We start from the raw sequence: 13,188 nt of genomic DNA on the forward strand, positions 1-13,188 counted from the left end.
CACCATAGATCATCACAGAGAGCTTGAAGCACCATAATTAAAAGATTCTTACATAACATAGTGCAGTTCAACCTAGTTCACAACTAAACATAATTAATATGTTCTTACACAACATACTAGAGTTCAACTTAGTTAACTAAACAACACCATACATCACAAAAGGTCAACTACTTATGCCCCCTCTTCATCTTCATCTAGATCTTGATCTTCATATTGTTCAGTCAGCCAAGATGTCCTGGATCCCCTTTAGCTTCTGCTTATTCTTCTCCTCTACCTTGAGAAAATCAGCAATCTGAAGTTTGAGCTGATCTCTGCCAGTAGTGAGCTTCTGATGACCCTTCTTGAGATCACCCATGTGAAGCTCAATCTGGTGATTCTCTTGTATTAGATTCTCATTAGACTTAGTGAGTTCATCAACCCTAAGCTGCAACATCTTCATGGCATCACTGTGATGCTCCTGGATTAGCTTTTCCTTCTCTTTCAAATGGTTGAGCTTCAGGTTCTGCATGACAGTGCCTTGAGCCTTTGTGATGTTCATAAGAACTTCATACTTCTCTTGCAGCTTGAAGATCTCTGCATCTTTCTTCTCAATCTCTGTCCTCATATCAGGGACAATTGAGCTGCTAACCTCCGCATTCTTCATCTTGGACTGCAAGTAGCTGAAATCCATCATCCTATCCTCTTGAGCATTGAAAAGTTGATGCAAATCTTCAACCTATTTGTCATAGTTGGCCTCCAGGTTGTTTTTCTCTTTTGTGAGATGGTGAATATTCAGTGAATTATCCAGATTATCCTTCCTCTTATCACTCCTGCTGTCTGAATATAACTCTCATAGCTTCAACAGAGCATTCTGCATTGTAGGAGGCCACTCTGGTCAACCCATTGCACAAAACCACAGTTCTCATTTCCCTACAAGATCAACAACATCATTTCTCACTTTTTTTCTCACAATATAATTGAATTCCAACATGACAAATTATACCACTTATGCAGCAACCAACTTATACCACTTATACAACAGAATGCGACAAATAACACTAGCAAGCAAAATAAAACATTGACCAATTTGACCTATTGACAGCCTCCACTCCCCCTATATATACTAAAGAACAACAAACCAGATGCACTTCAAATCCCTAGGCATTCAAAAATAGTATAAACAATGCACAATTAAAGCTATGACCTGACACTTTGATCAACTAACATTGCCCAGTTAAACAAAGACCAGACTAAACAATGCACTCCTAACAAAGCTCTCTGAAAATTAAGTACTGATGATACATAGAAAGGAGTGACCGGACTAAACAATGCACTACTAAACAATTAAGTAATGACAGCATACTGCAATGATTCCAACTAGCACTAATTACTAGCTTACTAATGAACATCAGAAACAATAAACAATGACTGCAGTGAGTGTAACTAGCACTGATGGATATCTGCACTAATAACTATTTCAACAATTAGACTACTACAACGACTACTGCAATGATTGTTACCTTCTTTGGACAGGCTAAGAACCTCCTGCCAGTGTGAAATGCCTCGAATGCAACCCTCCTCTCAACTGGTAGACGGTGGTGCTCGCACAGGACTGGGGGTGCTGTCTCGATGCCCATGTAGTCTAGGTCTTCAATGCTGGAGCAAGATGAACAAAGATAACCTAGTCAAATCCCCAATCCCCCAACAATCACAGAACAAACCCTAACCCTAACCCTAGCTCCAACCACTCACCTGGTACTGCATTCCGTCAGAGGAGGAGTAGACATACACAAGGCTGGACTAAGAGTCGCTGCTTTCGTCCTCGAAGACCAGGGCGCTGCGCGGTGGAGGAGAAACGTGCGGCAACCGGCGGCGGAGACAAAGGGAGACGAGGCAGAATGAGCGGGGGAGAGTGAGCGGGCGAGAGAGAGCGGCTCGGTCGGGTTCAGCCTAGTCAGCGAGCGGCAGGCCGATTCGGCCAGCGTTTCGCCTTACAGGCGGGCCCATCATGTCAGAATTACTGTCAATACGCGTTTATACGCACCTCTGACCGTATTGCACCACTTAGGCCCTGAGTTGGTACTGAATTGCAAAACTTTTGAGTAGTGGTACCAATCTGTAAGTAGGTGCTGAAGTGTGGTACTAACATGCAATTAACTCTTATTCTAGAGATTGTTAGAAAGTTAGGAGCTTCCTTTTGGTAGTAGAAACTTGCAATTCATCAAGTTAGAAGCTTCTTTATGGTAGTAGAAAGTTGTAACTCATGAAGTTGGAGGTTGCGTTAAAAGTCGTTTTGTTCGGTTGGAAGCGGTGATGAACCAAGTTGAAAGTTGACGCTTTTGTTATTGGAAGTTGTGATTAAACAAGTTGCAAGTTGGTTTAGTGCCACCTGCTTGTCGCGATTGGAGATGTGATTAACCACGCTGTAGTGTATTTTATTTGTGTGCTTGAAAGTTCAAAATAACCTATCAAAAAATAAGGCACTCGGGCGACCTGACTCGTCACACAAGACCGCACTCGTCAGCAAGAAATCGAAATGTTGTGACGATTCTTACCCGATTTTTCTGTTAATTAACCGGTAAAAGTTTTACGTGGTAAAATTTCGACAAAGACAGATGTTTCCAGTTTTCACCCATCTGCCCAGTATGCTGATATTTTACTTTTCTTTGTGGGGTTTCCAGCACGCTGATCTGCGCAGCACATTCACACGAACAGCCTTGGCAGCGTCAGCGTACCGCCGCCGTCCGGTCCGGTCCGGTTGCTTGCTGTCGCGTACAAACAAAATATAACCATGCCAATCCCCGTGACTTCCCCTTCGATACAACGTTAGAAGCGCGTTTGGCAATATTTATTTTTTTGCTTCTAAACAATTCGACAGGATTGGCTTCCAAGTAGTCGCGTTGATCCGCCATTAGTTTACTCAAAACTCGTGCTATAAACCATGCTGCAAACATCAATGGTTACCGTGCAGCTGCCACTCCACCAAGCCAATGGCTCAGCCTGAGGACAGGATCATCGCCGGCATCTTCATCGGCATCGTGGCCTCCTTGCTCGTGTCCATCATCGTGTGCAGCCTCTGCCGGGGTCACCGCAACGGCGCGGCGGACCGGAGCGTGGTACAGTCACCGCTACTGTCCGCGTCGACCAGCGGCAGCTTCGCCAGGCCTGCGCCGCCGGTGCGACGGCCGGGCTCCCGGCGTTCACGTACAGCCTATCGGTGAAGCACAACATGACGGGCGGAGGGGAGGAGGCGGCGACGTGCTCGGTTTGCCTCGGCGCGCTGCAGCTAGGAGACACGGTGCGGCTGCTGCCGACGTGCCCGCACGTGTACCACGCGGAGTGCATCGACCCGTGGCTAGGCGCGCGCTCGACGTGCCCGATCTGCCGCTCGGACACGAACCCGGCCACGGGCGTTGGCCAGCTACCACCTGCTTAGGCTTTTGTACCCCAGAAAAACAAAAACCTGCTTAGGCTTTTGCGTGGCCACGTTCATACGCTTGTACTCCATTTATATTTCTTTACCAAGAGAGTACTGCTTTAGAGGTTCGCACTGAATAGGAATAGTTGTAAAGAGACAAGTGTTGCATTCATTTATCTTGCTTCCTGCCCATTTGAAAATTAAGTAAACTTTAGTATAAATGGTTTATTTGTTTTTTAAAGCCAGGCAAAGATTGCCATTCTTATTGACTAAGAAGAAGAGTTGTCTGGTTAATTCCAGAAAAACAGGATGAAACCCTACACAACCCGCTGATTCAGGCACACCAGATAAACCACCCACCTTTATGAATGAAACATCAATGAGGTTGCATCTTGGTGTCATCGTCATCGTCACGCCTCTCCCTGAGCAAGCGCATCCGACTTCCATGCACGCAACCACCACCAAAGTGCGGGCAGCAGAGGCGAAGCGGCCACATGAAGATCACTGACTCTTGAACAGCACACACGCCAGTCACTTTGTTCATTCGGTTTACGTGGCCCGGTTTATATGAGTTTTCGGTTTGTACGATATTAATAGTTTGGTGAATACGATATGAATTAAAATATGGTTCAGTTTTGTTATATCAAATAATTTTGGTATGGTTGCAGTATATACCATAATACCCAAAGTTGACGCGAACTTGAAAATGACATAATAATAATTTATGGATTTATGCCTAACAACACATACCTTTTTATACAAATAGTATATAACTATATATAAGTATATGTTATATATAATATACGTGCATGCATGGATTCAGGACTGAATCGTTATGAGCGTGCTTAGCATTTTTTAAGAGAAAAATGACTACATTACAGAAAAGATGGAGGTACTTAGTAGGGAATCTGGTTCCTGTACAAGACAATGGCCACTTGTATGGTAGTTTGTCTCAAGAAATATAAATAAACAAATATTAGCGTGAACCGTTCAGTGTGTACCATAAAACCGAAATTAAAAATGGCATCAAAGTTTATACCATACATAAAACAGAAAACCACAAATACAGTAAAATTGGTTCAACTCAGTTTAATTTTTATATGGTTTTCGGTTCGATTTTAAAATGCACAGAGTTACACGCCAAGGACAAGACTACATTGGATCCAAGAGCAAGCGAGGAACGAATAGTCAGTTGGTGTTGATGTGAAGTTCACAAGAGGTATAAACTACATAGCAGAACATCTTGCATCCCCAACAACGACGCCAGGAATTTTCTTGTTGACTGCCGGGTATATAGGCTAACAGCTAGTTGAGCTCTCAGGAGCAGGAGTTTGTAGTAAGTAGCAAGATTTCCTTGGGTGAGAAACCCATGAACAATCTGTATAAAACTACACTTGTGTCCCCAACAATACTAACAAGGGTGTCAACCTTGCTAGGCTTGCTAGTTGCACAAGACAGTTAAATGATAATGTGGTGGATAACTTCTTTTGCATTTTTGAAATAAAACAAAAAGGAATAAAGGTGCATGTAAAAGTTGTTGGAAGGTAATTCTTATGCTAAAACTGGGACTAAATTTATAGTTTCGCCAAATATAATTCTCCAATACATAAAAGTGCCGCAAGTAACACAGTCATGTGAAAAGGTGCACAATGAAATATTTCTGACAAACATATGGATGTGTTAATTCTACGTAAGCAGTACGTCCAAATACTACATATGTAGATATTCTCTGCATCATATAGCTAAATAATCCATATGTAAAGTGAGATTCTCTCGGCACCATCTAGACATCAAGTGTAAGAATAAATAATTGCTTTAAGCAAGATGACATATTGTTATTTATGGGACTCAATTGAATCCTCTAATCAACCTTTACCCTTAGTGGCAACAATTAAATACAAGACTTTTCCAATTTCTTTCATTGCGGGTGCGGCCAAGATTCACAGGAATAGGAGGGACCAAGTGGCACTTGGTGCGTAGGGTTGCATATGTGCCAAGAGTAGATTTAGGTTGTTGAACTCCATAAATGAACTAGGGGATACAATGATTGGGTGTAGGTGGAGTCCATGAATGTGGTAAGCTATGAAAAATGTTGTAGGAGCTTTAGGATCAAAGGGAATAAGTGTTGCTTCACAACATAATGATGACATCCCTTTGAATGAAAAATGAACATTTATTTGGATAAAGATCACAGGAAGATAGGATGGATGTTGCAATGCTTTGGCAAAAGCTTAGAGAAATTGGATCACTTGGGAGAGGAAAAGAGTAAAAAAAATTGAGTTCTACTCCAAAAGAATCCTCAAATTTGAATATCAAAATGAAATCTCAGGAAAAAGATAAGTAAAAAAATTGGGGTGTTGCACGCGGGAGCGGCGGGGTTGGCGGTCCCGGACCCATTGAATCACCATCTCCACCTCCTGCCCGAACTCTTCGTCCGTCATGGCAACCTCGACAAGGAGGCGCGACTTCTGCTCCCCGTCGTCCTAGGAGGTGGGCTCCGGTTTCACCTTGGAGGGAGCGGTAAGACAGGACCGGAAAATGCAGTTGGCAGCGTCAAGAGCCGGATCCCCCCCCCCTCCCCCCCCAATCTGGAGGGTGCACGAAGAACCACTTCGAGCCATCAGACTTTCCCATCACCACAGCCAGAGTTGGAGGTGTGCAAATTTGGGAAGATGAGGAAAGATAATAGGATGTGGTGTGCTATTGTAGGATTTGCGTCCGCGGCCAGGCGGACTTAAATAGTCGGGGCGGACGGCGTAGTAGGCCTCTCAGTGTTGCACCAATGTGAATGTCGGGCAAGCGGCCGACTAGTAAGCCATCATGAATCCATGTTGAAATCTATCATGTCGTCTCGTTCAGTCACATCTGCTCTGACCGACATGAATGCATAGCAGAGAGAGGGGTTTCGTGTTTTCATAGGCCAAAGTGGCAGACGTCTGGAGGCTTGTAAACTTCTACTTTGTTTGATTCAGGTTGGTGGGATTTTGGATGTTCAAATCGGTCCGGACAATTTTAGTGACTGACCATTGGATGACTAAAAGATGTGTGAACTGTTTGATCTAGATATTTGTAGGCGATTCAGTGCACCTTGGAGTATCGTAAAAAGAGCAAAACCACACAAAAAAAATGCTTTTGTATAGTTTTTGGCGAAAAAACTATCCCGATTAGATATCATAAATCGGGCTCAACCTTTTTTGGCAAACTACAAACTAGGGGCTCGTACTCCATATTCCCAGTACAAGGGGCAAATTTTTTGAAAGGAACATATGCTATTCCATTATGATGACTTGCTGGTTAAATTACCAGCTACAACGTTCGTTAAAATCTCAAGAAAATGGCCAAACCAAATTTCATATCTGCCATTCCCTAAGTTACCTCCATGTGATGCACTATTATAGGAACTTGAACATAACATAAAGATTAACATTAGGAAACACAACTTTCATTTGAAATTTAATCTCCTGGAACAAGGCTCTGAGTGGCGCTAGATCGTACTCCTTGCTTGAGATCGGTTGCTTCTGTTGGGGAATGTTGCATGGAAAACAAAAAATTTCTACGCACACGCAAGATCTATCCATGGAGATGCATAGCTATGAGAGGAGGGAGCATCTACATACCCTTGTAGATCTTTAAGCGGAAGCGTTTATCATGCGGTTGATGTAGTCGTACTCTTTGCGATTCGATCATGATCCAACCGATCTAGTGCCGAACGGACTTCACCTCCGAGTTTAGCGCACGTGTCGACGACGTATCGTCCTTCTTGATCCAGCAAGCGAGAGAGGATAAGTAGATGGGATCACAACCAACACGACGGCGTGGTGGTGATGGTGATGGTGGAGCACCGACAGCACTTCGCGAAGCGTCGCCGGGACGAGGCAGTGGAACTACGGAGTAACAAGAGAGAGAGGGGCGCCAAGGGCTTGGTGTATACTCCTGGGACGCCCCCTCCCCTCTATATATAGGTGGACAGGCGTGGGAAACAGCCCCTCCAAGCGAGCAGCTAAGGGGGAGAGGACTTGGACTCCAAGTCCAATCCTATTCCTACTAAGACTCCTTCCTTTTTTGCCTTCCCTAGCCACATGGGCTTTTGAGGACTTTGTGAGCCTAGCCCAATAAGGCCAGGGCGCCTCCCCGCAGCCCATGCTCGCCCTTGGGTCGTGGTGAAACCACTTGTGGACTTCCGAACCCCTTTGGAACCTTCTGGAAGCTTCCAGGTACAATACCGAAAAACTGCATCTTTTTCCGAAACCCAAAATATGACTTCCCATATGTAAACATTTACCTATCGACCATTCCAAGACTCCTCGTGATGTAGGGGATCTCATCCGGGACTCCGAACAACATTCGGTTAGCACTCACAAATATCCCAATACTACTATAGCGTCAACGAACTTTAAGCGTGCGACCCTATGGGTTCGGGAATTATGTAGTCATGACCGAGACACCTCTTTGGTCAATAATTAATAGCGGAACCTAGATGCCCATATTAATTCCTACATATTCCATGAAGATCTTTTATCGGTTGAACCTTTATGACAACATACGTAATTCCCTTGTCTGTTGGTATATTACTTGTCCGAGATTCGATCGTCGGTATCTCTATACCTAGTTCAATCTCGTTAACCGCAAGTCTCTTTACTCGTTTCGTAATACATCATCTTGCAACTAACTCCTTAGTCACTTTGCTTGCAATCTTCTTGTTATGTGTATTACCGAGAGGGCCCAGAGATACCTCTCCGATACATGGAGTGACAAATCCCAATCTCGATTCACACCAACTTAACAGACACATTCGGAGATACCTGTAGAGCATCTTTATGATCACCCAGTTACGTTGTGACATTTGATAGCACACAAGGTATTCCTCTGGTATCAGGGAGTTGCATGATCTCATGGTTGAAGGAACATGTATTTGACATTAAGAAAGCAGTAGCAATAAGTTGAACGATCATATGCTATACTAACGGTTGGGTCTTGTCCACATCATTCTCCTAATGATGTGATCCCATTATCAAATGACAACTCATGTCTATGCTTAGGAAACCTTAACCATCTTTGATCAATGAGCTAGTCTAGTAGAGGCTCACTATGGACATGGTATTTGTTTATGTATCCACACATGTATTTAAGTTTCCGGTTAATACAATTCTAGCATGAATAATAAACCTATATGATGATTAAGGAAATATAATAATAAACCATTTTATTATTGCATCTAGGGCATATTTTCATCAGTCTCCCACTTGCACTAGAGTCAACAATCTAGTTCACATCGCCATGTGATTGACACCCAAATAGTTCACTACAGTCAATAATCTAGTTCACATTGCCATGTGATTAACACCCAAAGAGATCACTAGAGTCAATAATCTAGTTCACATCGCCATGTGTTTAACACCCAAAGAGTTCTAAGGTGTGACCATGTTTTTCTTATGAGAGAGGTTTTTAGTCAACGGGTTTGCAACATTCAGATCCGTGTGTACTTTGCAAATATTTATGTCTAAAATGCTCTGCATAGAGCTACTCTAGCTAATTACTCCCACTTTCAATACGTATCCAGATTGAGACTCGGAGTCATCCAGATCGGTGTCAAAGCTTGCATCGACGTAACCCTTTACGATGAACTCTTTATCACCTTCATAATCGAGAAATATTTCCTTAGTCCTCTTAGGTTCCTAAGGATAATTTTGACCGCTGTCTAGTGATCCACTCCTGGATTACTATTGTATCCCCTTGCCAGACTCATGGCAAGGCACACAACATGTTTGGTACACAACATGGCATACTTTATAGAACCTATGGCTGAGGCACGGGGAATGACTTTCATTCTCTCTCTATCTTCTGCCGAGGTCGGGCTTTGAGTCCTACTCAACTTCACACCTTGAATACAGGCAAGAACCCTTTCTTTGACTGATCCATTTTTAACTCCTTCAAAGCTTTGTCAAGGTATATGCTTTGTGAAAGTCCTATGAAGCGTCTTGATCTATCCCTATAGATCTTGATGCCCTAATATATAAGCATCTTCACTGAGGACTTTCATTAAAAAATTCTTATTCAAGTATCCTTTTATGCTATCCAGAAATTCTATATCATTTCCAATCAGCAATATGTCATCCACATATAATATTGGAAATGCTACAGAGCTCCCACTCACTTTCTTGTAAATACAAGCTTCACCATAAGTCTGTATAAAACCAAAATGCTTTGATCACCTCATCAAAGCGTTTATTCCTACTCCGAGAAGCTTGCACCAGTTCATAGATGGATCGCTAGAGCTTGCACACTTTGTTAGTACATTAAGGTTTGATAGAAACTTCCAGTTGCATCATATACAACTCTTCCTTAAGAAACTCGTTAATGAATGCAGTTTTTGACATCCATTTGCCAGATTTCATAATCATAAAATGCAGCAATTGTTGGAGATATGCCCTAGAGGCAATCATGTGTGATGATATTCCCTATGTGTTTATGAATAAAGATAGTCCTTGGATGTAATCAATGGTACTTGTTGGCAAGTACGTGACTTGTCTGTGAGATCTTGTGTTGTATGATACATCCTGAATTATCCCTAGTCGCTAGTGACGTGTGGGCACACGTTAGACTAGACTAGCATATGACACGGTGGATGGCTCGGTCTCACTAGCCATGGAGCATTGGATGCTAACCGGATAATATGGACTCGGAAGGATCTGGTCGGATTCGACATAGTCTAATCCGAGTCGAGATAAGGTTCGAGTTGGACAGACCCAACTATGAGACGCGGCGATATGTCATCTGTGAGTCTCCAGTACAACATACATTCTATGTCCCAAGACCTGAGCTAACACATGTACTCGGGATGGTGACAAACTTCCTTTGTTCCGACCAAACGCTACTCCGTGACTGGGTAGTTACAAAGGTAGGTTTTGGGTTTGTCCAGTACCATGCTGCGAGACATGGTCGAGCAAGATGGGATTCCCCCCCCCCCCGATCAGGAGAGATATACTCTGGGCCCCTCGTGTGATCCGACCAGGATAAGCATGGCCATGCGACAGGGATTATGAGATAATCCAGTTTGTGGTCGGTATCACTGGAACGAGAAAGAGGTCGGGCTAGCACAAGGATGACAGTCTCGCCTTGAGCCCGACAACATATATCGTGAGGCAAAGGGAACAGAAGTGTGACACGTTGTACAGGTTCGCCTAACTAGCTTCATAGTCTGCTTGGTGGTCGGCACGCCTTGATAGAGGCTGCTACCAACCATGCAGGTCGGAGGTGATCCGAACTGTGACCAAGCCGACTTGAAACAAAGGGGTCGCATGCTTAATGGAAGGAACCTATGAGGTCGGTTCGGAGGACATTGGTCGGATGTGATCCGAGCTGGACTTGGAACGCGACCGAGTAGACTTTGGGCTTTAGGATCCGTGCAAGGCCCAAGTGTTAAGCCCGCGACGGATACCTATAAATAGTGGAGGTGCGGCACACTCATTTGATTGATCGCTTCAATGCCGTCGTTAGGGCTTTGCATGTGTTGCAACTAGCCACCAGTAGTCTGCCGCACAACGTTCCTCCTGCACGCGCGAATACCGTTAGAGGCGGTGCACTTGCGGCACTCCGGTGAACCTGTTCGCGGGATCCGATCGACTACGTGGGAGACTAGCAAGGAGGAGAGGACTACCGGAATGCTAGGCGACTACGGGAACACGCTGCCTCAACTCTACTTCCGCTGCACGGCACTGTGCGTCTAGTGGTAACGATCTATGATCCATCTCCCGTAGCATGTTCTTGGTTGTTCTGCTTGTAGGAATTTTTATTTTGCAGTCGACGAACCCTACCGTATAACCCAACAGCAATTGCTAACATGATTCAGATAGACTTAAGCATCGCTATGGGTGAGAAAGTCTCATTGTAGTCAACCCCTTGTACTTGTCGAAAACCTTTTGCAACAAGTCGAGCTTTGTAGACAGTGATATTACCGTCAGCGTCCGTCTTCCTCTTAAAGATTGATTTATTCTTAATGGCTTGCCGATCATCGGGAAAATCCACCAAAGTCCACACTTTGTTCTCATACATGGATCCTATCTCAGATTTCATGGCCTCAAGTCATTGTTTTGAAATCTGGGCTCATCATAGTTTCTTCATAGTTCGTAGGTTCAATGTTGTCCAACAACATGATTTCTAGGATAGGATTGCCGCACCACTCTATTGCGAAACGTGTTCTGGTCGACCTACCAAGTTCAGTAGTAAATTGATTTCAAGTTTCATGATCATCATCATTAGCTTCCTCTCTAGTTGGCGTAGGCATCATGGAAACATATTTCTCTGATGTGCTACTTTCCAATTCGAGAGAAGGTACAATTACCTCATCAAGTTCTACTTTCCTCCCACTCACCTCGATAGGAGGGCGCGCCAAGGGGGGAGTCCTACTCCCACCGGGAGTAGGGCTCCTCCTTTCCTAGTAGGAGTAGGAGAAGGGGGAAGGAGGAGAGAGGGGGGAAGCAAAGGGGGGCGCCGCCCCCCTCCTTGTCCAATTCGGACTAGAGGGGGGGGCGGGGGCACGCGGCCCTGCCTTGGCCGCCCCTCCTCTTCTCCACTAAGGCCCATATGTCCCATTATACTCCCCGGGGGGTTCCGGTAACCCCCCGGTACTCCGGTATATGCCCGAACTTGCCCGGAACACTTCCGAAGTCCAAACATAGTCATCCAATATATCGATCTTTATGTCTCGACCATTTCGAGACTCCTCGTCATGTCCGTGATCATATCCGGGACTCCGAACTACCTTCGGTAGATCAAAAACACCTAAACTCATAATACCGATCGTCACGAAACGTTAAGCGTGCGGACCCTATGGGTTCCAGAACTATGTAGACACGACCGAGACACGTCTCCGGTCAATAACCAATAGAGGAACCTGGAAGCTCATATTGGCTCCTATATATTCTATGAAGATCTTTATCGGTCAAACTGCATAAGAACATACGTTGTTCCCTTTGTCATCGGTATGTTACTTACCCGAGATTCGATCGTCGGTATCTCAATACCTAGCTCAATCTCGTTCCCAACAAGTCTCTTTACTCGTTCCGTAATACATCATCCCGCAACTAACTCATTAGTCACACTGCTTGAAAGGCTTATAGTGATGTGCATTACCGAGAGGGCCCAGAGATACCTCTCCGACAATCGGAGTGACAAATCCTAATCTCGATCTATGCCAACTCAACAAGTACCATCGGAGACACCTTAGAGCACCTTTATAATCACCCAGTTACGTTGTGACATTTGGTAGCACACAAAGTGTTCCTCCGGTAATCGGGAGTTGCATAATCTCATAGTCATAGGAACATGTATAAGTCATGAGGAAAGCAATAGCAGTATACTAAAACGATCAAGTGCTAAGCTAACGGAATGGGTCAAGTCAATCACATCATTCTCCTAATGATGTGATACCGTTTATCAAATGACAACTCATGTCTATGGTTAGGAAACCTTAACCATCTTTGATCAACGAGCTAGTCAAGTAGAGGCATACTAGTGATACTTTATTGTCTATGTATTCACACATGTATTATGTTTCCGGTTAATACAATTCTAGCATGAATAATAAACATTTATCATGAAATAAGGAAATAAATAATAACTTTATTATTGCCTCTAGGGCATATTTCCTTCACGCACCCTGGTTTGAAACGTTTGCCGTATTACAATCAATCACACACGCATATGAGACGAAACCGTGCGTGCGTCCGTCGGGCATCGCAAATGTTTCACGTCAAAGAACCGTCTATTCTCTTTTTTCATCACACACGTTG

At 44.1% G+C, this 13,188-nt stretch overlaps 1 pseudogene; it reads left to right on the forward strand.

The window, feature by feature from the left end:
• Positions 1 to 2,969: 2,969 nt before the first annotated feature.
• On the forward strand, positions 2,970 to 3,424 carry LOC123158037 (RING-H2 finger protein ATL34-like; annotated as a pseudogene).
• Positions 3,425 to 13,188: the final 9,764 nt, after the last annotated feature.

Source organism: Triticum aestivum, chromosome 7B, assembly GCF_018294505.1.
Source record: "Triticum aestivum cultivar Chinese Spring chromosome 7B, IWGSC CS RefSeq v2.1, whole genome shotgun sequence".
NCBI classification, from domain to species: domain Eukaryota; kingdom Viridiplantae; phylum Streptophyta; class Magnoliopsida; order Poales; family Poaceae; genus Triticum; species Triticum aestivum.